The sequence below is a fragment of the Nomascus leucogenys genome, chromosome 8 (assembly GCF_006542625.1).
Source record: "Nomascus leucogenys isolate Asia chromosome 8, Asia_NLE_v1, whole genome shotgun sequence".
In the NCBI taxonomy this organism is placed as follows: Eukaryota; Metazoa; Chordata; class Mammalia; order Primates; family Hylobatidae; genus Nomascus; species Nomascus leucogenys.
This window is the reverse complement of record NC_044388.1, coordinates 87,254,272-87,279,753: the sequence shown is the minus strand read 5'-3', so window position 1 is coordinate 87,279,753 and position 25,482 is coordinate 87,254,272. Positions and strand designations below refer to the sequence as shown.

The 25,482-nt window shown below is 35.4% G+C and overlaps 2 pseudogenes; one reads left to right on the top strand and one right to left on the bottom strand.

Moving 5' to 3' along the window:
• Window positions 1–13,480: 13,480 nt before the first annotated feature.
• Window positions 13,481–14,097, bottom strand: LOC100584259 (annotated as a pseudogene).
• On the top strand, window positions 14,030–20,644 carry LOC100583931 (annotated as a pseudogene).
• The last annotated feature ends 4,838 nt before the right edge of the window (window positions 20,645–25,482 follow it).

Sequence of the window (25,482 nt, the reverse complement as noted above, 5' to 3'; positions counted from 1 at the left end):
CCAAGGATGGTGCTTGACATTTGATTTAAAGGGACTTTTATTTAGGTTTCTGCTACCAAGTATTTGAGCCATTTTAACTATTTTACTCATACATACTCTGAATCGGGCACCTAACAATAAAGCAAATTTTCTTTAAGAACTTAAATACTTATGGAAGAAATTTCTGTAATGCATCCATTCAGAACCTTTACTTTGAGCTAAAAGATAAACATCATTCAACAACCATAGTTATAATGCATCAGTTATATATTCTAAATTTACTATTCAGGTGTTACCTAAGAAGAAATTTAAGTATAATAAAGAACACTTATTTTTTACTCAACTACACTTCATTTCCTAAAATTTAATGTGTATTGCAAATTAATCTTTAGGTAGAAAATGGTTTAGTGCTCTTTCAGATGTTGATGTAAAAGATAATTTTGCTTTAATGCAAGATAATATTACTCATTTTTGATTTGGCAGAAAATACCACTTGTCTCAAAATACCCAGTTTCTTTTCTTCTCATATATACAGGCAGACTAAAATTCTCAAATTCCTATGCAGTTGAGTTTTGCCATATGACTGGGTTCCAACCAAAGAAATATGAGTAGAAGATTGTATAAGCATCATTTTTGACCCAAGGGCTTTAAGAAGCAGGTAAATCCACTGACTATTATTTTTTCTCTTCCACTGCTCATATATCAACATATCTGTAAGAGATGCTGAAACCACAGATAGTCGACTGGCTACTTGAATCAGACTCAGGCTAGGAAAACACACGTTGAATGGTAATGTGAGTATGAAACTTCTATTTTGTTTTAGACATAATACACCTTTGGTGCTAATTGTACTGAAGCTTAGTCTACTCTAATATAACAGTGTAATAATTATTTCTTTTTTACTTGGACTTTAAAATAATTGAATAATAAATGCAAACAGCGTTGATATTCACTTATTAATATTACTGTTACTTCAATAAACACAAGACAATGATTATTACTAATGACAATGTAGCAAAATCTGAATCATAAAGACAGCAAACATAAAGGCATGCAAGCTTAACCATCAAGTTAGCAATATCCTTATAATATGAGCAGGAGCATATCCATGGTTCTCCTTATTTTATAAACAGAAATCAAGTATGTGGTTGCTTATAAGTCTTTGAAGGGGATGAGATTTTATCCAACTTCTTAGAAATAAGCACATGAGCACTGACTTGATTCTCTGAAGCTCTCATAGATGATAAAAAATAAATGTTTCTCATTCCAAAACTCTGGAAATTTGTATTAGATCACACTCCGTCTTTTAATTAATATGCAAACACATTTCAGCACTATGATATATGTTTTCACATGCACCATCTCATTTGATAGTCTATAACAACTCATATGACACATCAATGTAACCTATTTTGAAGAAATACACAATGAAAATCAGATAACTGTATCAATAACCTTAATTCACAGCACTGGAAAGCAACAGAAAAAAAGATTTGGTGGGAGATCTCCTTGCTTTATGCTGACAATTCTTTCTATATTAATATTTTGGCTGTAGCTTGGAATTATAAACCCTCTGGAATAGAAGAATTGTGTTTCCAGCATATTAAGTGTATCTCTTGAAGAAAACATACAAGAAAGCTAAAATTTATTTTAATGTTTTTAAACATTAGTCCCTGGTTTTATAATTAGTAATACATCTACAAAGATTTTTATTTTTTATTTTTAATAAAGCAGAAATGGGAATCCTGGGATAGAAACAAGTACCAAAATGAGAATGTTTCTTGTGATAATCTACCTAGACTGATAACACTGAGATTCCATTTTGACAGTTATACAAATTGTGGGAAATAATAATTCCCGGAGCCAGCCTGGAAAGAGAATAGCAGGTTCCCACATAAATCTGGGGCCTTCAAAGTGCTACTCTTTCTGAGAAAATGTTAGTGAAAGAAAAGTTGAATTTCCCAAGCTAGTATATGGTAGGATAAAAAAATCTATTGGGAATTCGTAAACATAAATAGTTGTCCACAAAGTTATGTGGCCTGAATTCATTCACACTGTTTAGTTATAAAACATCAAGCAGATAGCTTTGTTTAAAGCCATCCTGGGATTGTATTGCTTCTGGTCAACTAGCAAAGAAAATACAAACCATTTCTGGAGAAGTGTAAGTTTTCTTATATAATAACAAATAAAGTCCAATGAATGTGAATTCATAGCAAAGTAAGAAAATGCAATCAATTCTTATTATTTGCAGTAGTTATGCTCCATAAAGTTGCTGTGAACACTGGATTAGCAAATATTGAACAATTGCTCCTAAGGGAAATGTGGGGTTAGGTTCCTATGAGCTTGTGGTCATAATGTTTTCATTAACTGACAAATACATCATTTTTTATTGTGTATGTTTCTGTTTAAAGACACCTTAATTAATATATATTGCTAGTTCATTAACATTGAACTCATAGCCGATAAGATGGCTTTTCTCCAGAAGGCACACTAAAATTTTCATTTGTTGAGAAGCACTAAAAAACACTTTACTGCTATGCTTGTAGGCCATTTTAAAATGTAAAAAAAGCATATAAATGTGAAAAATATGGCCCTAAATAGACTGCAAAAAAGGTCATTTATTTATAGTAGGATATCTGAAACAAGAGGCAGAACTTCACTGTGTTTGACCTCAGCTGGGACTCTATCAAGTGACTCAAAATTTTTTTGCTACATTGTGAATATACACGTATGACCGCAGAAGTTTCATGAGTACTGATTTTAGGGTTACAAATATATTTTAGCAAGTAGATAAATTCATAATTACAGAACCCATGAAAAATGAAGATCAGCTGTACTGCCTAGCCCTGTATGCTTGAGCTAATAAAAAAATAAGCAAACAGCAGAATCAGCCATCTAAAAATTTTTTGTATTAGAATTATCTACAAAACATACAATAAATACATTTCATATTCTAAAAGAAGTAAGAATTCTTGAATGAGCATAGATTAAGGAGCTGTAAACATGACCAAGCAGATTTCCTAAAGAACCATTGTAGAAATGAGAAAATATGAAGGTTTTTTTTTCTTTTTTATTATACTTTAAGTTTCAGAGTACATATGCCCAACATGCAGGTTAGTTACGTATGTATACATGTGCCATGTTGGTGTGCTGCACCCATCAACTCATCATATAAAATTAGGTATATCTCCTAATGCTATCCCTCCCCCGCACACCCACCCCACAACAGGCCCCAGTGTGTGATGTTCCCCTTCCTGTGTCCATGTGTTCTCATTGTTCAATTCCCACCTATGAGTGAGAACATGCAGTGCTTGGTTTTTTTGTCCTTGCAATAGTTTGCTGAGAATGATAGTTTCCAGCTTCATCCATGTCCCCACAAAGGACATGAACTCATCCTTTTTTATGGCTGCATAGTATTCCATGCTGTATATTTGCCACATTTTCTTAATCCAGTCTATCATTGTTGGACATTTGGCTTGGTTCCAAGTCTTTGCTATTGTGAATAGTGCCGCAATAAAAATACATGTGCATGTGTCTTTATAGCTGCAGGGTTTATAATCCTTTGGGTATATACCCAGTAATGGGATTGCTAGGTCAAATCGTATTTCTAGTTCAAGATCCCTGCGGAATGATCACACTGACTTCCACAATGGCTGAAGTAGTTTACAGTCCCACCAACAGTGTAAAAGTGTTCCTATTTCTCCACATCCTCTCCAGCACCTGTTGTTTCCTGACTTTTTAATGATCACCATTCTAACTGGTGTGAGATGGTATCTCATTGTGGTTTTGATTTGCATTTCTCTGATGGCCAGTGATGGTGAGCATTTTTTCATGTGTCTTTTGGCTGCATAAATGTCTTCTTTTGAGAATTGTCTGTTCATATCCTTCGCCCAATTTTTGATGGGGCTGTTTGTTTTTTCTTGTAGATTTGTTTGAGTTCATTGTAGATTCTGGATATTAGCCCTTTGTCAGATGAGTAGATAGCAAAAATTTCCCGTTCTGTAGGTTGCCAGTTCACTCTGATGGTAGTTTCTTTTGCTATGCAGAAGCTCTTTAGTTTAATTAGATCCCATTTGTCAATTCTGGCTTTTGTTGCCATTGCTTTTGGTGTTTTAGACATGAAGTCCTTGCCCACGCCTATGTCCTGAATGGTATTGCCTAGGTTTTCTTCTAGGGTTTTTATGATTTTAGGTCTAACATGTAAGTCTTTAATCCATCTTGAATCAATTTTTGTATAAGGTGTAAGGAAGGGATCCAGTTTCAGCTTTCTACATATGGCTAGCCAGTTTTCCCAGCACCATTTATTAAATAGGGAATCCTTTCTGAGCTAAAAGCGGAAGTTCAAACCCATGGCAAAGAAGTTAAAAACCTTGAAAAAAATTAGACTAATGGCTAACTAGAATAACCAATGCAGAGAAGTCCTTAAAGGACCTCATGGAGCTGAAAACCAAGGCACGAAAATTATGTGACGAATGCACAAGCCTCAGTAGCCGATTCGATCAACTGGAAGAAAGGGTATCAGTGATGGAATATGAAATGAATGAAATGAAGCGAGAAGAGAAGTTTAGAGAAAAAAGAATAAAAAGAAACGAACAAAGCCTTCAAGAAACATGGGACTATGTGAAAAGATCAAATCTACGTCTGATTGGTGTACCTGAAAGTGACGGGGAGAATGGAACCAAGTTGGAAAACACTCTGCAGGATATTATCCAGGAGAACTTCCCCAGTCTAGCAAGGCAGGCCAACATTCAAATTCAGGAAACACAGAGAACGCCACAAACATACTCCTGGAGAAGAGCAACTCCAAGACACATAATTGCCAAATTCACCAAAGTTGAAATGAAGGAAAAAATGTTAAGGGTGACCAAAGAGAAAGGTCAGGTTACCCACAAAGGGAAGCCCATCAGACTAACAGCTGATGTCTTGGCAGAAACTCTACAAGCCAGAAGAGAGTGGGGGCCAATATTCAACATTCTTAAAAAAAAGAATTTTCAATCCAGAATTTCATATCCAGCCAAACTAAGCTTCATAAGTGAAGGAGAAATAAAATCCTTTACAGACAAGCAAATGCTGAGAGATTTTGTCACCACCAGGCCTGCCCTAAAAGAGCTCCTGAAGGAAGCACTAAACATGGAAAGGAACAACTGGTACCAGCCACTGCAAAAACATGCCAAATTGTAAAGATCATCGAGGCTAGGAAGAAACTGCATCAACTAACGAGCAAAATAACCAGCTAACATCATAATGACAGGATCAAGTTCACACAAAACAATATGAACCTTAAATGTAAATGGGCTAAATGCTCCAATTAAAAGACACAGACTGGCAAATTGGATAAAGAGTCAAGACCATCAGTGTCCTGTATTCAGGAAACCCATCGCACGTGCAGAGACACACATAGGCTCAAAATACAGGGATGGAGGAAGATCGACCAAGCAAATGGAAAACAAAAAAAGGCAGGGGTTGCGATCCTAGTCTCTGATAAAACAGACTTTAAACCAACAAAGATCAAAAGAGACGAAGAAGGTTTTTTAAAATAAAAGATAAATCAAATGGCAGAGTAGTCAAAATTTAAAAAGAGCATTAACAAACTGAAATTGTGGTCTGAGGAAATTATCCAGGGTTAGCCAGAAAAAAAAAAGAAAAATGTGAGAGAGAGGTTAAAACACATAGCTTATAGAGTGAGAAAGATTAACATTTGTCTACTCAAGTTTAGGATAATAGAAACAGTGGAACAAAAACAATTTTTGAGGGGATAATGGCTGAGATTTTTTCCAGGATTGTTGTAAGACATTAACCTCAGTCCCAGAAAACCCAATGTATTTTCATCATAGTAAATAAAAATAAATCTATACCTAGATGCATGACAGTGAACTGACAGACATGAAAGTTAAAGAGAACCTACACTGTATACATATTATATTGATAATTGATTTCTTTTTCGCCTAATAGAATAATATCTTACATGTGTTGAGGAAAGATTACTGTCAACATTAAAATCATATGCCCGGTATATCTCAAAGAATATGGACAAAATTAAGACCTTTTATTAAAATACAAAAACTTCTACTTTCGAGTGTCTAATGAGTTCCATACTCATTATCAACAATTATTAAAAATAAGCTTAAGGCAGAAGAAAAATGATCTCAGATTGAACTTATAAGATGCAAAGGGAAATAGTAAGCAATGATATTGATAAACATTGGTGAATCTAAACAGATTGCATAAGACTACAATAATAATATTTTACATAATTATCATTTAATTATGTGTGAGTAAAAAATTAAAATACCTGACAACAATGTCATTAAATGGAGAAAGGGAGAGTCAGCTTTAAAAATTCTAATGTCTTTTGTAATTTTATAGGCACTCTGTGGAAAGTAAAGATATAAAATATCTTTATTTAGTATTAAGTATATATGGAAAATTATCTAAGGTCAACCCCGAATAAATATAATAGAGAGGATATCTTCAAAAGTGCAATTAAAAAAATTCAAGAGAAGGCAACAAAGAAAAAATAAAAACAAATAAAAAAATGACATAAGCCAAAAGCCCAGAATAGAATAGTAGAAATTTGTGCAGGTATATCAGTTGCAATGATGGGCCTAAGCTCTCCAGTGCAAAAGGTATTTTTCAGACAGTTTAAAAAGGAAATCTGCCAATATACTATTTACATTAGGTACACTTGAAATATAAGGACATAAAAATAGATTTTAAAATAAAATTCGGTGTAGCTATATTAATTTTAGACAAAGAGAACTTAAAAATCTATTACTAGATAAGCACAAAACTCATTTCATTGGGATTATATAAATATTTAAACTTGAATTCATACCTAACATGGCTTGAAAATATATGCAAAATTAATAAGCTAGCTACAAACAATGAAGATATAGTGTCTGGTTGAAACTATGTTCTTCCTTCTATGTAGAATACTTTATCTTTTCCTCTTCACCTAGCTTAATTATACTCATCTGAGTTCTCGGTTGCCTCACAGAAGCCTTTTTCAGCTCTTGGACCTGGTTTAGTACCCAAGTACTTGCATTCATTACACCCTGTAATACTCCAATAATGACACTCAATGAACTTGTTATTTGTTTAATGTATTTTTCCCTGATAAATTAAAAACATGAAGCCAGAAGCACATCATTCTTTTGCTCTCTTCAGTTCTAACACAATGCTAGCCTCACCATCTAGTGATGGATTATTAATTGTATATGTAAAGGAGGGAAGAAAGGAAGAAAAGGAGGGATGTATTCTTTATTAGTTTTGCTGCATGGGGACCCCAGAGAATATCCTGGCATTACTTTGAGACTTATGGGGATTCTAGTGTATTGGAAGAGTAGGAGTGTTGTTGGAAATGAGGATGCCTAATGCTCCTTCAGGAAGCCAACACCAGAGAGAAGAAATGATGCCTGCCATATAATGACAGGACTTACTCAAGAGCCACTATGGGATGCCACTTACAGACTTCTATAAATGAGTGGGTTAAGGGAGGCCACTTTGCAGGGGCCAGAGTCCCTGAAATAAATACAAGTATATAAAATAGTAAAAAAATAAGGGTTATTACTGTCCCATTCATCCAAATTCTTAAACTCAGGCTAATATGGCATAAGCAAACACAGACTACAATATAAAACACAACAGTGATTTATAATACTCAGGGCATAAGGTATGTGCCATCCAGATTACCAAGATTTTTTTATTCGTGACATGATAAGAGCCTTTGTATATACAGAAACTAACTTCCGAATTGGCTATGTCACGAGTAGTTAGAAAGTAAGGCTACAAACAAGCAAACAAACAAAAAACTGCTGAACTTAATAAAAACACAGAAACTACAGAATATGGGGAGAGGTACATCTGCTCCAGAAGGAATTTTCAATGAACAGCAAGAAAAAGAAAAAAGCTTTACACTGAAGATTTTTAAGCCTGGCAGAGAATAAACACAACCATTACCCAAGTTCACAGCTGTAACCTTGGGGAGCTGAACTGGAACATGGAACAGTTGCCACCTGCACAGCTGAAGAAAGACTAATAGCAGGAACTTAACATCAGATCAGTGATTTCTTGGCTGCAGAAAAGGTGGCATCTTTCATAAAGCAAGCTGTTTTCCTGCTTTTAGTGACTCCAATTCTACTGAAGATTGTTGTTTTATAATGGAGAAAAACCCTTGCTGGCAACATTGCCTATATACTGATCTGTCATAAAAGACTCTAACAGATGCTTGTGCCCAGTCTCCCCTGTGACAGAACATTCATTGTAGGTAATGTTTGCAGCACATTCTGCCCACGAGAAGTTACCAGTGATGCATTTCTCCCAAACAACAACCATTTTGTGCCAAATATCCAGCACATCTCTGAAGATTGTTAATCCACCACCTTTCATAAAGTAAAATTCACATTCAACAGTTTACAGAATAAGGAAAAAATGGGAAAATAAATGGTACATTACTTTTCCTTGGCAAGCAACCAGATTGCAGTATTGCTATTAGAATTTTCCCCAATATTAGGTTTTTTTTTTGAGAAAACGGATAGTTGTCTTGTAGAAGTTCCCATATTCTTGAAAAATTATTTCCTCATGATTAAGTTATGATTATACATTTTTGGCAAGACACTATTGGTGAACTTTTATTGCATTGTGTCGTGAGAAATGTGACATCAGGTTACCCCACTATTGTTGATGTCACCTTTAATCACTTAAAGTGGTGAGTGCGAGATTTATATATCTCTTCATTGTAAAGATACATTTCTCTTTGGAATAAGTAGGTAAGAGGAAGGTGCCATGAAAGGCACAGTTTAAACAATTGAATATAGGGGTTGAGACTGAGGCAGAGAGACAAATTGGGCAATTGTTATAATAATCCATGCAAGAAATTATCAGAGTCTAAAAGAGTGGTGGCAAGGTGTAATTGGGTAGAGAGAAAGAATTCCAGAAATGTTAAGGTGGCTGAATCAACAGGACCTGTAGAGTGACTAGATATACGGGATAAGGCAAGATTTAAAGAATGTGGAAAGGAGTGTAAACTAAGTACTAGGTTTGGGGTTGCAAGATGAAAATAGCAGATTTCTTTTTGGATCTTCTGAGTATGAGATTCTCTGAGGAATTTCAAATGTAAATATCAGTTAGATATCTGAAAGTAAAGGCTACTAAAATTTAAGAGAGGTTACTGTACACACTGTATATTTGCTTAACTTCCTTCTCTTTCCTGATGGAGTCCATTTCATGTTGATGGGTGAAAATATTTGAATAACAATGCATAAAAGTGATTTAGTCTGTGTTTGCAGCTCATGTTTATATGTATTTAGAAAGTTTACATTAAATGGCTATGAAGAGATCTCATCACCAATTTCCTTTGACAACCCATTGAACCAGCTCTATTTATTATAAAATGCCCATTATAATGGAAATAGACTTTCAGTACCTGACACTTCTTTTAAACTTTTATTTTAAGTTCAGGGTTACATGGACAGGTTTGTTACACAGGTAAACTTGTGTCTTGGGGGTTGTACAAGTTATTTTATCACCCAGTTATTAAGCCTAGTACCTATTAGTTATTTTTCCTCATCCTCTCCCTCCTCCCAATCTCCACTCTCTGCTAGGCCCCAGTGTGTGTTATTCTCCTCCTTTGTGTCCATGTATTCTCATTATTTAGCTCTCACATACGAGAACATGCAGTATTTGGTTTTTTGTTCCTGTGATAGTTTGCTAAGGATAATGGCCTCCAGCTCCATCTGTGTTCCTGCAAAGGGCATGATCTCGTTCTTTTTATGGTTGCATAGTATTCCATGGTGTGTATATACCACGTTTTCTTTATCCAGTCTATCACTGATGAGTGTTTAGGTTGATTCCATGCCTTTGCTATCGTGAATAGTGCTGAAATGAACATAGGCGTTTATGTTACCTGACACTTTAAATGTTTGCTTGTGTTTCTACCACTTCATTGTCTTCTTAGATAAATCTATGCATATATGTTTATCACATTTTACACAAATAGAAGAATGTGCTGTCCTTATTGATATCTGTATTCCGAGAATCAACAACCAGTGGACATTTTATCCATTGTCTTACATCACTTATTCTGTGGATGTTTCACACAGTTAATTCCAACACAATGGCAAAACTTCCAAAATATATGATTCATTTAATTTAAACAAAGCTTGGAAAACACAACTGAGGAAAGAGGTTTGTTTTCTGATGACAGAGGTAGTTCAAAGAAGGTGTTAATTATTGTAAATTTGGGGACTTAAATTGCAACCTAATCCATGAGCTATTAAAACTCAGAACTTGTGTACTCAGTAACTTTAAATGGAATAGGGGTCCTTATGTCTTATTTGTACAATTTTCATCTCAATCATTTTATTCTAGTGTCCTATGGTTTAATATTCATGTTATTTCAGAATTAAGTGTTCTGTGATGTTCAACAAATTTGTAATCTCACTGAAGGTATAAATCTGGAATTTTACTGTTTCTAGAAACAGTTTAATCACACTGTATATGTTGAAGTAGTTTGGAGTAACATATTGACCACTTAACATTATCTTATTTAATAGTCATTACAATTTTTTGTGGTAAGCAGTGTAATCCTATATCAAAGACAAATAAATTGAGCCTTAGGAGGTCTCAATAATTTACATAATTCCATATAACCAGTCAATCAGTAAAAAACAAACAAAACAAAACAAACCTAGGTACATCTGTCTCACTCCAAAGGCTGCACTCTTCCAGTTCTACCAACTGTCTTCAGTATGCTGTGCCTTAAGAAATTTACTTAATTGTGTATCAAATGGGTCCTATGATACATGTTTGGACACATATCCAATAGCCAACTCTCCTCAGAAGTCTCCAAGACAGTCCTAGTTGTAGGGTAATGTCACATTCAGCCCCTCACTAATAGTTAAATCTATTAGTCTTGTGCTTTATCATTAATGTTCCTCTGATTTTTACATTCTGCATTAGGCTAAGCATCAAAATAATATATACAGATTTTTTTTTTAAAAAATAGATGTTCCTTTCTCACTCCTAACTATTCTATATCAGTAAGATATTTTTCTTATACTAAAACATATCACACTTGTTTTAATGTAAGGATAATGTCTTGAAGTATTCAGTAATAAAATTACTTAATTTCTCAAATTTGAGCCATATTTTCCTAAATTTGGGCAATATTTGTGCTTCAGGAAGATATACCCTGTTTGGCTCATTATTTGGATTGTAACTTCCTCTTTGTAGTTTTCATCTGTGAAATCTCCAGTTGCAGGGACTGTGCATACTTCTTGTAATCCCCAATGTCTGGTGCTACCGTGGAGCCTATGAGCTTCCAGTATCAGATGAGTCTGAGGTAAATTAAGACTGAAAGGTAGAGGGTCTTAAAACCGATAGACTAAGAGGATGGATTTGATCATTTATCCCCAAGTTTAAGCAACTATCTTAAGTAGTTGGCTTATGCTAGAGTCAACGGATATAATGTATAACATATTTGGAGTTATTTATTAGTATTTATACAACCCTATAAGAAGTAGGAAAGAATGAAAAGAAAAAGACCATATCTATCAATAATTTATTGATGATCTGAACAGAAGTTGACAAAAACTCCACTGTCAGGTGGGAAGAGGTTTGTTAGGAAATTCAGAGAAATGCAGGGGCCTAGTTAAGATGCTTGTGAAGGTATAATTTTTTTTGGCAAATACATGATTTACAAGTGTCAGTTTCACTCTGTATTATCAAGAACATAATTAATATTTTTATTAATATTCATTCAAGTAATACCCTGTATCTCTGTATCTTAGTTAAGTTAGAAAAGTAACTTTTTCCTCACATAATCCAGAATTTCAGTTTATAGATATTAGTAGCTACTAAATTATGTTCTCATTGTGAAATAATAATATATAAGGGGCATGCAGGTGAAAAAATAAAAGAAGAATAAGGAAGCCGAGGTAAGAGTTTGTTAAGTAAATTCTCATCATTTTGGTTTGGAATGTAAATATAAATGCTTCAAAATCTGACAGCTACCCTCAGCTCTATGATTAGCCGCTGTATTTTCCTGCTAAGTCAGCAGATGCTTGTGTCTCAAACACGAGGCTCCTACTTGTAAGAAGTGCCAGAAAACACATTTTCTCTAGCTAAACAAAGCTTTCATTTTGCTTGTTCCCAGAATGCGGCAAACTGGGAAGAAACTATGGAATAATGGATTGGATTTATGGGCATACATTAGTGGTCTATAAATCATTATAAATCACTTGTCTCTTCATAAAAGCCAATATGTTATGTAGAAATAAGCTATGGACAGGGGTTATATAGGAAAATCTTTCACATTACTCGCAGTAAGAAAGTCAAGCAGTTGATCTTTCACAATGGCATGTAATTCTGGCCGAAAGAAATGAGGGCCTATTTTTTGCCTCAATATTTTCTTGCAAAACGGGACATATCATTCCAATTTGTTGCGTAGGCAAAATTAAATTGGTAAGAGTTATTTCTTGGACTCTGTTTCTATTTTATCTGCTACTGAATCATTTAATTGTAGAAAGTTTATTTTATACTTAATCAGATTTTAGCTCCTAGATTATTGGGCTTTAAACTTTTAAGAGTTCTTATTTTTTCTCCTTATTAAAAACCTTGGCATGTTACCAGCACACTACATAAAAGAGGGCCACAGCAGCGCTCTCCCCGGAAAATTTTATTTGAAGCAAGTGGTAGGCATAATAAAATGTTCCCAACAAGCGTAGAAAAGTTTAAACAATACACAGAACAAGTTTATTGTGAGTTTGCTTTCTAGGTTCAAGTTATAGTACCCTCCAACTATAGGCATTCTCTCCACCTTTACATCACTCATAAATTTCATGAGAAAAATGACACTTCAGTGACTATTGCTCAGTTACCATACAAATAGAGAAGATAGATGTTTTTCTTCCCATCTGCCATTATGGAATTAGTTAATGAATGCTGTAACACCATAGCATTTAGCAAATTTGAAGGATCTTCTTTTTCATGTTTACTATAGTTCCTTGTTTTATTCTCCGGTAGAATCTACTCAGTTACAACTCTTTTAATCCTATTCATTATTGACAACCAGATTTCTGGCTGGCTGTCATACTCAATGTTGCTGCCCCTCCCATTGTTATTACAATGGAAAGCCTGTAGCTAGGTGATAGAGGAGGTTGCCTGTGAAATGTAACCCAATACAGTACATTTTAGTTTGTTAGATGTGCTGCTTTGGTCTTTTGACAGTTGTTCTGGAAGTAAATAACATCTGCCATACAATTGGCTGGCAAAACTCATTTGTAGTATAATTAAACAGCCATCATTTTGTTAGAGCATAAACACGAAGATAAATAGTCCATGAATTAGCAAGTGCAACATCATTTGATAGCTCACAGCTAGACAGGTATAATATAGATTTTACATATATGCAGAGTGTCCTTGCAAGACAGCTAACAAAATCAAAACCAAAATCAGTATCTAGAATTTTCTTTTTTTTTTTTTTTCTCACCAGTTGTCAAATGATCCTTTATTTAAATATTTTCCTTTGTGCTTAACTGGCTGGGCATTCCACAGCACCACTGTTGATGTCATCTATGATGTCATGAGGGTGGCGGCCATCAACATTACAGCCCATAGACTGGGCAGTCCCCAAGATCTCTTTAATGGTTCCAGAGGGTTCTCTGGCTAAGGATCGGTGCCACATCTGTCGAGCAATGTTGACGATCTCATCAAAAGTGATACTCCCACTGTGTTTAATGTTTCTCTGTTTCTTTCTGTCTCTTGGTGGTTCCTTGAGGGCTTTGATGATCAGGGAAGAGGCAGAAGGCACCACCTCAATCTGGGCCTGTCTGTTCTGAATGGTCAGTTTCACTGTAATCCTCAGGCCCTTCCAGTCACCCGTTGCCTTGGCAATGTCATCACCAACCTTTTTTGGAGACAGACCCAGGGGGCCGATCTTGGGGGCCAGGGCAGAAGTGGCACCGACTTCACTTCAGGTGCACCTCAGGTATACGACTTTGATCTCGTTGGGGTTGAACTTCGGCGGCATGGTGGAGGCAGCTGGTGTCGGATGAACCCGGATTCGGGACGACCGAAGAAAGTTGCACCTTGGCCTCCTCCGAGCCGAAAGCCGAGAGTATCTAGAATTTTCAAACTGGAGGTGAGCGTGTTTGGACAGCCTTAGCAATCTTACTTTTGCTGTATTTCGAGCCTCTTCTTTGATCCCGCATGGTGGCCGGTCCAGGTGGTCTTCTTCACCTTTAAGTTATATTTTAAAGGTTTTCCATCTTTGGCATTTTCTAGAATTGTCACCACCATTTCTTCATTAGAGCTAAGAACAGAAACCAGAAGTCAACCCAATTTAGGTATTAGCCAAAGGTATTTATCTTCCTCCCAGGTGTCTGGTAAAGTAGTTTAATTTATGTAAAAAGGTCAGAAAGGAAGAAAAAACTTGTAGAAATTTATACTTTATTTTTGTGCTCTCTCCCAAATGGCTGAGAGGATTGCCTCTGAATAACAGGTAATTTAATGAAGGTTTTCAATTCATAGTCAATTCTGTTTTATAAAGAACTGATTGTACAGTGGAGTAGTGCTATCCTTTGCTGCTGTCCTTTCCTCCCTTGGCTCTTTGCCTTTGGAGTGCTTTGCTGGACATTAGGAGTGTTGCTTTTAGAAGGACAAAGGAATAAAATGGATACAATCTTCAGAGTATGTTTAGGAAGGACCAGTGAAGCCAACTGTCAGTGAATTTTGTATCCATGTTGTCTCTACACATGATTACTGGGCTCCTTTAAATGTAGATACACGAATCTTTATATCACTGTTTCTTAAATGAGAAGAGAAACTATTTTATTCTTAGAATAGAATATAGTCAGTAGTCAATAAAATATATGTTGAATAAAATAATAAATTAGTTAAATAATTTATTTCAAGTTGCTTGAAATACTGTTACTGCATTGAAGATGAGACCTATGAAATTTAATGACCGTTAGCAATTAAATAAAACTATTTTATTTCCATTGTTATGCTTTCCATCTTGTGTATAGCTACTGTTGATACTTATTGAGTGAGCACCACTGCTGAATGCGTTATATAAATACTCCATTAATCTCTGCAAACATTTATTGTTTTAATTTTATGATAAAAATGTTATATTCTCAATTTCCATGACTAGTATTGATCAGATTGAGCTGCTCTATGCTGCAGTAACCGATAACCTTGAAGATTCAGTGGCTTCATAAAATTAAGTTTATTTTCTGGTTATGATCAATTTATATTGTAAGACATTAGAGGGTTTGGTCCACATAGACTTTGGGAAAGCGAGCTGAGAATGACAATACCACCTTGGCACTATATCATCTGGAGCATGAAAACCCCATAACCACAGTTTGCAGGGGAGGAGTGAGTGAGCTGATGTGTCATGCACCAGCTCTTTTATGCTTTGGCTTCAAAATCGCCCAGGTGACTTCCACTCACAATCCACTGACCAAAAACCTGCCATACAGCCTTGACTAATTTCAGGGGTGGGGAAGGTGGTGAGGGAACAGATGGAATCTGATGAGCACCACTACCCCTGATAAGCAAACTTATGTGCCCTCTGGAACCAGATTAGAAAACACAGTTGACATTGCTTAACAAAAATTGAAATTCTAAATCCAGAAATTCACATTACAGTAGAACTTGAAACACATTGAAAGATGCCACAGAAGAAAAATTAACATACATTATCACAAAGTAGAATTTATAAAGAGCAGGAAGACTGAGTCAACATTTGAAATTGATCAATATAATCCACCAAAGAATAGAATAACACAGAACAATCATATGGCCATACTAATAAATCTATAAAAAGCTTTTGATAAAATGTTAACAGTACCTTCATGATTAAAAATTGTTAGCAAAAAACCCCATCAAAAAGTGGGCGAAGGATATGAACAGACACTTCTCAAAAGAAGACATTTATGTGGCCAAAAACATATAGAAAAAAAGCTCATCAGCACTGGTCATTAGAGAAATGCAAATCAAAACCACAATGAAATACCATTTCTCACCATTAGAATGGTGATCGTTAAAAAGTCAGGAAACAACAGATGTGGAGAGGATGTGGAGAAATAGGAATACTTTTACACTGTTCGGAGTGTAAATTAGTTCAACCATTGTGGAAGACAGTGTGACAATTCCTCAAGGATCTAGAACCAGAAATACCATTTGACCCAGCAATCCCATTACTGGGTATACACCCAAAGGATTATAAATCATTCCACTATAAAGACACATGCACACGTATGTGTGCCACAATAATGTGGCACTGTTCACAATAGCAAAGACTTGGAACCAACCCAAATGCCCATCAATGACAGACTGAATAAAGAAAATGTGGCACATGTACACCATGGAATACTATGCAGCCATAAAAAGGTTGAGTTCATGTCCTTTTCAGGGACATGGATAAAGCTGGAAACCATCATTCTCAGAAAACTAACACAGGAACAGAAATCCAAACACCACATGTTCTCACTCATAAGTGGGAGTTGAACAATGGGAACACATGGACACAGGGAGGGGAACATCACACCCCAGGGCCTGTCGGGGGTTGGGGGGCTAGGGGAGGGATAGCATTAAGAGAGATACCTAATGTAGAGAATGGGTTGATGGGTGCAGCAAACCACCATGGCTCATGTATACCAATGTAAAAAACCTGCACATTCTGCACATGTATCCCAGAACTTAGAGTAGAATAAATTTTTTTTAATTGTTAGAAACTAAAACTAGAAGGCAACTTCTTCAATTTGATGAAGGGCATCTAAAAAATAAATAGCTGACGTCACATTTAATAATGAAATATTAAATTATTTAACCCAAGATTGGAAAAAAGATAAATTGCCCTCTTTTACTACTTATATTTAACACTGTGCTGTAATAAGGGTCATGCTCAGCCCATGAAGGCAATAAAAAATTACAAAAGAAATACAATTTGGAAAATAAAAGCAAAAATGTTTTATTTACAGACAATATGATTATGTGAAAAATTCTAGATGCTAAAAAATCCTAAAATATAAATTTCGTAAGGTCCCAAGATATGAAATCAATGTACAAAAGCCATTTGTATTCCTGCATACTAGAAAAAAATAGTCGGAACATAAAATCTTAAAAATATGCCATCAAGAACATAAAATACTGTACTTAGGCATAAAATTTAAAATATCTACAAAATCCATACAACGAACACTACAAAAAAATGTTAAGTGCAATTAAAGATCTAACAATGACATATACCAAGGTCATGAATTAGAAGACTTGATTTTGTGAAGATTTGTTTATCATTGAATTTACCTGCAGACTCAAGGCAATTTGACTTGAAATCCTAACATTATTTTGAAAATTGTTTCTAAAGTGTATAGAAATACAAAAAACCTAGAATAGCCAAAACATACTTGAATAACAGAACAAAGCTGCATTACTTTAACTGCCTAAATTTTAAGTCTAAAGTAACAATACATTATATACTTATGAATAGACAAATAGATCAATAGAACAGAACAGAGATTCTGTACAGAGGCAAGAAATCAAGGTAATTCAATGGAGAAAGGAGAATAGTTTCAATAACTAGCGTTGGAATAACTGGTATCTAAATATAAAGGCCAAACTGTATTTCTAAAACAAAACCTAAGAATACGTTCATGAATTTGGAGTAGGTAAAGACATTTTAGAAAGAATACAAAAAATATCATAGAAAAGTGATAATATGGATTCCACTCAAAATAAACACTTCTATTCATCAAACATTTTGTTAAAACAATGAAAAGGCAAGACACAAGTTTGAAGAAATATTCACAATATGTATTTTGAAGGATTTGTAATCAATATATGAAAATTACTTTTCTATATCAATGATAATCCCAAATGAATTTACAAGAAATTTTGTAAAGGAAGGTATACAAATCCCAGTAAGTTCATAAATATAAATACTATCAAGAAAATGCAATTTATTCCCCACTACAAGATACTTTCTCACACCAACTACAGTGTCTCAAATTCAAAAGACTGACAACCATAAATTATGATGATGGTGTATAACAACGGGGACCATACTATAATGGTGGTGGTAATATAAAATAGACCAACCACTCTGGACAATTCTTTATCAGTCTCTCAAGATAAACATACATGTAGACTGTGAGCCAGAAATTTCACATTTTGATATTTGGGAAAAAAGGAATACATATGGTGCACAAAAAGAATTGTACAAAAATGTTTATCACAACTTTGTATCAATAGTCCATTAGTTATTGCTGAGTAGATTTTCTCCTTAATGAACTTTTGATTGTTGAATTGCAAAAATATTATTTTGAGTGAATGAAGCCAGACAGAGTAGAGTACACTCCCTATGACTCCATTCATGTGAAGTTCAAAAGAAAGTAAAACATATATATTGATTGAAATCAGTACAGCGGTTGCCTGTCTGTCATATTTTGACTGGGATTAAATATAAGAGTGAATACATTCTTTAAAGCTCATTGAATTGAACTCAAGATCTATGTGTTTCAGTGTATATAAATTTTACCTGAATAAAGAGACTAACACAGGAAATGTTTGTAACTATACCTATATATCTATACATATCTCAAATACTGTTTTTCTTTTTCTTTTAAGCAAAATGTAATAAATAGTTTGCTGGCAAACAGAAAAACAAAACAAGCAAACAAACAAAACCCAAACCCTCTCTGGATATTTTGTGAGATTAGTGACAAGAACAATAAACTATTAAAACAACAATAACACATGACATGAAGGTTAAAAGTAATATTACATCACAATCTACTGGTGCAACTGTCAACATGAGAACCATTTCTTATGTATAGAATCATTTGTGTATCCATTTCTGAAACACTTGGTGAGAAATGGAATGATTAAGATTTTAGAACTGGTGAGAGAAAAAAAGCTATGGCCTAAAAGTTATATATAATTTCTGGTTTAGGGCTTCGATTAAAAATACAAAACAAAACAAAACAAAAACATGTGGAGTGCTATTCCTCAACATAGCTGTAGAAAAATTTAACTCAAGCAAATGCAGTGAGTGAGATCAGGCAAAATTGCAGTAAATACACACTCACCATAACTATAACTTAGTCCAAAAGGAATGAACAATCCTCTATAAAAGGTAAATGAGGTGAAATGAGAAAGTGTATGACCTGTGTTTTATCATGTGTGTGTATATGTATATATATATATATATATATATATATATAAAATTCATATATATGATAATGCATTCATTATATCTACATTAAATGTGCTTTAGAAACATATATAGGATAAATAATGCATTCATTATATCATCTACATTACATGTGCTTTAGAAACAAAAATTTACTTGATATTTTGACAAACCCACTCTTCATTCCTTAGGTTAATTTCTGTGTTAATTTTTACATTGCTAATCATTGTACTGCTGTAGCTAAATCAACTGAATATCAGTTTATGTAGTGTTGCTCAGAAGATGTATAAATAACAAGCTCTATGATACCTAAAAACAAGCTTTTTAAAATAAAGGAAGAAAGCAACAATGTTCCAAATGAATGGCACAGGGCAAAACACATATAACAAAACATATTTAGACAGTATCAGGTGCCCATCAGTTTCTCTTATAAAGAAATGCTTGAGGAAGATCTTGAGAAAACCCTCCCTCCCTCTAAACATTTAGCTCCTACATGGTGTCAGATGTTACAATTGATATGAAGGATAAACGCTTTTAGGCAAAAGTAAAAATCTATCTACAAAGCAATATAGCAAAATCTGTAGTGACTTTTGTAGAAAGCTCTCTTCTCTGATGGTAATATTCTTTAGTATATATCCAGGATAGACTAAATTGAAACAATATTTCTGATACAATAGCAATCCTTTCATATACTCTTACTAAATACTACAAAATTCTAAAAAATACATAAATATCCCTTGTACCGTGCATTATGCACCAGTTTGGGGCTGCCTGATAAAGTCATGGCTACTATTTTAACAATTAAACATTGCACCTCAAAAGTTCTGCCATCTATACACAGTGAATGGACACAATGGTGAGGGCTCCGAGAGATGGCAAGCTACCTCTAAAGTGAAAAGTTTGTGGTGGAGTGTCTCCAAATTAAAGAGAGGGGAACATAACTTTCAACAGTGAAGTCAAAACAGAGGTAAATAAGATTGAGGAATTTCTTGAAGAAGTCTTAAGTCCTCCCACAAACTTAAAGCCTTCACCAAAACACCCAGAATCAAATACTGCTGGAATGGACATCTTAGCCAAATTCTCTGCATAGATCAAGAATTGAAGGCCAGAGGCTAATGAAGCACTGGAGAGGGGTCTCCTGAAAATCCTGTAGAAACTGGATGAATATCTGAATTCTCCTCTCCCTGATGAAATTGATGAAAATAGCATGGAGGACATTAAGTTTTCCACACGTAAATATCTGAATAGCAATGAAATGACATTAGCTGGTTGCAACCTGCTGTCAAAACTGCATATTGTCAAGGTGGTGGCCAAAAAAATCACAACTTTGATATTCCAAAAGAAATGACTGGCATCTGGAGATACCTAACTAATGCATACAGCAGGGACGAGTTCACCAGTACCTGTCCCAGTGATAAGGTGGTTGAAATAGCATATAGTGATGTAGCCAAAAGACTCACCAAGTAAAATCGCGTTTATGAAAGAGATGTGTTCATGTCTTGCTCTAAGAATTTGCTTTTCCTAACAGGCTACTCCTCTTCCTATAGAGTAGAAATTGTATTTTGCACGAACATGCAGTTATTGAAGATTAGGATCAAGGATAGACAAGGTATAGTAGTTATCTTAAAATATACACTCCTAAGCAGTATTATTTTAAAATCATTTTATCCGTGTAAATGTTCAAGGAAGGTATGTCTATTGTGATTTTGATGAAGACAGAATTATTTTTCTCTGTAGGAAGACAAATACTACTTTCTCAGGGAAGTTAGTCAAATGAAATGGAAATTGGTAAATGTTCAAAAGCTAGCTAGTAAAAGGATGATCCAACAACATGCTTTAACCCTATTGCATGTTTGTGGAAAGACCATAGATTAAAATCTTGAGAAATTTGGGACATAAAAGTTTTCATGGTAGACAGTTCATGGAGTATATGAATTGACATTATGGAAATAATCTGATTTTATTTTTACAGCTAACAAATCCATTCCCTTTAATTTAAACACCTGCTGTGTTTTACTTTGATGAAGAGAGTGGAGTGTGAATAGAAAGTCTGTTTTCTGGGGAATTCTGAGAAATTTTTATATTCAAGAGTTGGAAAGCTCTCTTCCATTCTCGTTGATAAAACTTCCCTTTTTTGATGTAGATGCAGATTTTCTATACAGTTCTGTTGTCTTCTTTTACTAGGACTGTTAACTTTTGTGATAAAATTCAAATAAGATTTTATTTCTTGATAATTTTGGCTTTCAGAATTTATCTTTAAATCCTTGAGCAATCTGTATACAATTAAGGGATTTCTGACATTTATTCTTTTATTATTATTATTATTCTTTAAGTTTTAGGGTACATGTGCACAATGTGCAGGTTTCTTACATATGTATCCATGTGCCATGCTGGTGTGCTGCACCCATTAACTCGTCATTTAGCATTAGGTATATCTCCTGATGCTGTCCCTCCCCCCTCCCCCCACCCCACAACAGTCCCCAGAGTGTGATGTTCCCCTTCCTGTGTCCATGTGTTCTCTTTGTTCAATTCCCACCTATGAGTGAGAACATGCAGTGTTTGGTTTTTTGTCCTTGTGATAGTTTACTGAGAATGATGGTTTCCAGTTTCATCCATGTCCCTACAAAGGACATTAACTTATCATTTTTATGGCTGCATAGCATTCCATGGTGTATATGTGCCACATTTTCTTAATCCAGTCTATCGTTGTTGGACATTTGGGTTGGTTTCAAGTCTTTGCTGTTGTGAATAGTGCCACTATAAACATACGTGTGCATGTGTCTTTATAGCAGCATGCTCTGATTTTTAGAGTTTCCAGTTTTTCTGCTCTGTTTTTTCCCCATCTTTGTGGTTTTATCTACTTTTGGTCTTTGATGATGGTGATGTACAGATGGGTTTTTGGTGTGGATGTCCTTTCTGTTTGTTAGTTTTCCTTCTACCAGACAGGACCCTCAGCTGCAGGTCTGTTGGAGTTTGCTAGAGGTCCACTCCAGACCCTGTTTGGCTGGGTGTCAGCAGCGGTGGCTGCAGAACAGCGGATTTTCGTGGACCGCAAATTCAGCTGATTGTTCCTCTGGAAGTTTTGTCTCAGAGGAGTACCTGGCCGAGTGAGGTGTCAGTCTGTCCCTACTGGGGGGGTGCCTCCCAGTTAGGCTGCTCGGGGGTCAGGGACCCACTTTGGGAGGTGGTCTGCCCATTCTCAGATCTCCAGCTGCATGGTGGGAGAACCACTACTCTCTTCAAAGCTGTCAGACAGGGACAGTTAAGTCTGCACAGGTTCCTGCTGACTTTTTGTTTGTCTGTGCCCTGCCTCTAGAGGTGGAGCCTACAGAGGCAGGCAGGCCTCCTTGAGCTGTGGTGGGCTCCACCCAGTTTGAGCTTCCTGGCTGCTTTGTTTACCTAAGCAAGCCTGGGCAATGGCGGGCGCCCCTCTCCCAGCCTCGCTGCCACCTTGCAGTTTGATCTCAGACTGCTGTGCTAGCAATCAGCGAGACTCCATGGGCATAGGACCCTCCGAGCCAGGTGCGGGACACAATCTCCTGGTGTGCCGTTTTCCAAGCCCATTGGAAAAGCGCAGTATTAGGGTGGGACTGACCCGATTTTCCAGGTGCCGTCTGTTACCCCTTTCTTTGACTAGGAAAGGGAACTCCCTGACCCCTTGCGCTTCCCGAGTGAGGCAATGCCACGCCCTGCTTCAGCTCACGCATGGTGCGCTGTACCGACTGTCCTGAGCCCACCGTTTGGCACTCCCTGGTGAGATGAACCCGGTACCTCAGATAGAAATGCAGAAATCACCCATCTTCTGTGTTGCTCATGCTGGGAGCTGTAGACCAGAGCTGTTCCTATTCAGCCATCTTGGCTCCACCCTCCATTTATTCTTACACTAAGTGGATCAACTCTAGGATTTAGGCATGTTAACTTTACTTCTGTTGTGTTTTGAATCTCTCCAGAGTTGCACGTAGGTAGCTTTTATTTCTGTGCACTTACACTCATTTAGAAAATACCTACAAAGTAGGCTGGGTGTGGTGGCTCATGCCTGTAATTCCAGCACTTTGGGAGGCTGAGGCAGGTGGATCACGAGGTCAGGAGATTGAGACCATCTTGGCCAATATGGTGAAACCCTGTCTCTACTAAAAAGACAAAAAATTAGCTAGGCGTGGTGGCATGCACCTGTAGTCCAGGCTACTCAGGAGGCTGAGGCAGGAGAATCACTTGAACCTGGAAGGCAGAGGCTGCAGTGAGTCAAGATTGTGCCACGGCACTACAGCCTGGGTGACAGAGTGAGACCCTGTCTCAAAACAAAAAAAAAAAAAAAAAAAAAAGGAAAAGAAAATATCTGCAAAGTAAAAATGGAGAGAAAATAGAAATGTATTTTTAATGAACATTTTGATACAAATTTCATCATTTAATGATTCACCAATTTCTTACATTAATTTGAATTAAGCATTTAATTCAAAGAGACGGGAACATTCATTGATATACATGGGCTTTTAAAAAGTCCATCATTTATAAATAGACAAGGTTTGGGCTACAAAAATTATATTTTTGTCATGAAAAAATTTCAACTCCTCAAGTCATAATGTTGAATAGAATTGGAGTATTTTCTTTAGAATTTCTTGAACAGGTAAATTAAAGTTTATTATAGAATGCAAGTATTTTCTTTTCTCTTTGGAACATCAACACCAGCATATTGCTGACAGCTATTGTATTTTAAAAAATTTATATTTTCACTATCATAATTCTTTTTCCCCCCTCATGAAAATAAATGACAACTTGGGGTAAATATATATATATAGTTTCAGAAGTAAAAAGAAAGATCCTCCTTTCCAAACAAATACGATCATATTTTATTCTACTTGTGATAAAGGCAGTGAGGCATTTGTTTTGGGGAATGTCCAAAATATCTATGATTTTACTTTTCCAGCCAAAACAATTTTGCTTTTCTGGCATGTATTAATCACTATGCAAAACATTTTGAAATTTTAAATATTATTCCACATCACACTAATTTATTCTAGTTCAGAAAGATTTGGAGTGCTAGTATTTCTAGCATAATCATATTTTCAATGGGTGAACATAAAGTATTTTTCATAAGAACATAAGATAGCAGAAAACATATATTTGTTGAAGAAATAGAAATAAATAATATAAAGTCATCAACAAACAGAAAACAAAATGACATAAGTACCAGGAACTTCTGACTAGTATAAAAGTAATTTAATATTTATATTTGGACATACACTGGCTAGACTAATTATTGATAAAGTAGTCATTGCCCATCTGCAAAATCAAACAACCATAAAGTAACATTTTGAGTTGTCTGCCATGGGGCTCAAAGTCCTTTATGTATCATCCTTTGATTTAACACATTAGAGTATTACCATAGTATAATGAAAAATCTAAAAGCTTTTGAATCAGATAACTTTATAACATAGTACGTTCATTTTTTGGTGTCTGTGTCATCTTGAAATTTATATATATTTCTGAATCTTAGTTTTCTCATGTTTATAACAACTGGGGATAATAAATTTACCTCATTTCAAAACATTTACCTTTAGTATAAAAATAAATTATCAATATAAAAATACCGTGCTTGATACTTAGGCTCTAAAATATTAGACAAATTTCCTGGCATCATAGCGCTTACAAGTAGTTGAGATAAAAGTGGAGAACAAACACAGGAACCAACTCATTAGCTAGCTCTTACCCTGAAAATTAAGTGCAGAACTCTGGGAGAATGATGCATTCAACAAACAAGTTTTGAAGTTGCAAAAAAAAGAGAATGGGCAGAATTAAAATGCTCAGTAGAGATAGTCTGGAAGGGCAGGCCAGGGTACCAGCTCATTGCAGTAAGTGGTTGTTAAACATGGAGGTAATTAATACACAGCAACAGAAAATAGTAAAATGGGCCAAAACTAGAAGGGCAGAGGTTGAGGCAAGAAAAACTAGACTTCTTTTCCAATTTTGCCTAGGGTTGACTATGTACCTTGGGTTTCAAAACAAATAATTTCTGTCTATACTACTATACAGATGTAAATGAAATACATGTTTACTAAGCCAGTGGTATAGATTGTTCAGCATTGACCTAGTTTATAATTTTGAAACTAGATAAGGTTTTTATAAACATGCAAAAACTGAGTGCTACTTAGTTCTGCTTTCTGACTTTTTGATAATCCAACGAAGCAGCCTCATTAAGATTGAAGTATCCAGGAAGATATATTTTCCGAAGGACAAAACCTACTTAGATGGAGAGTAGATTTTAGGCTATCACTTAATTTCGTCCCGTTAATTTTTGGCTGATAATT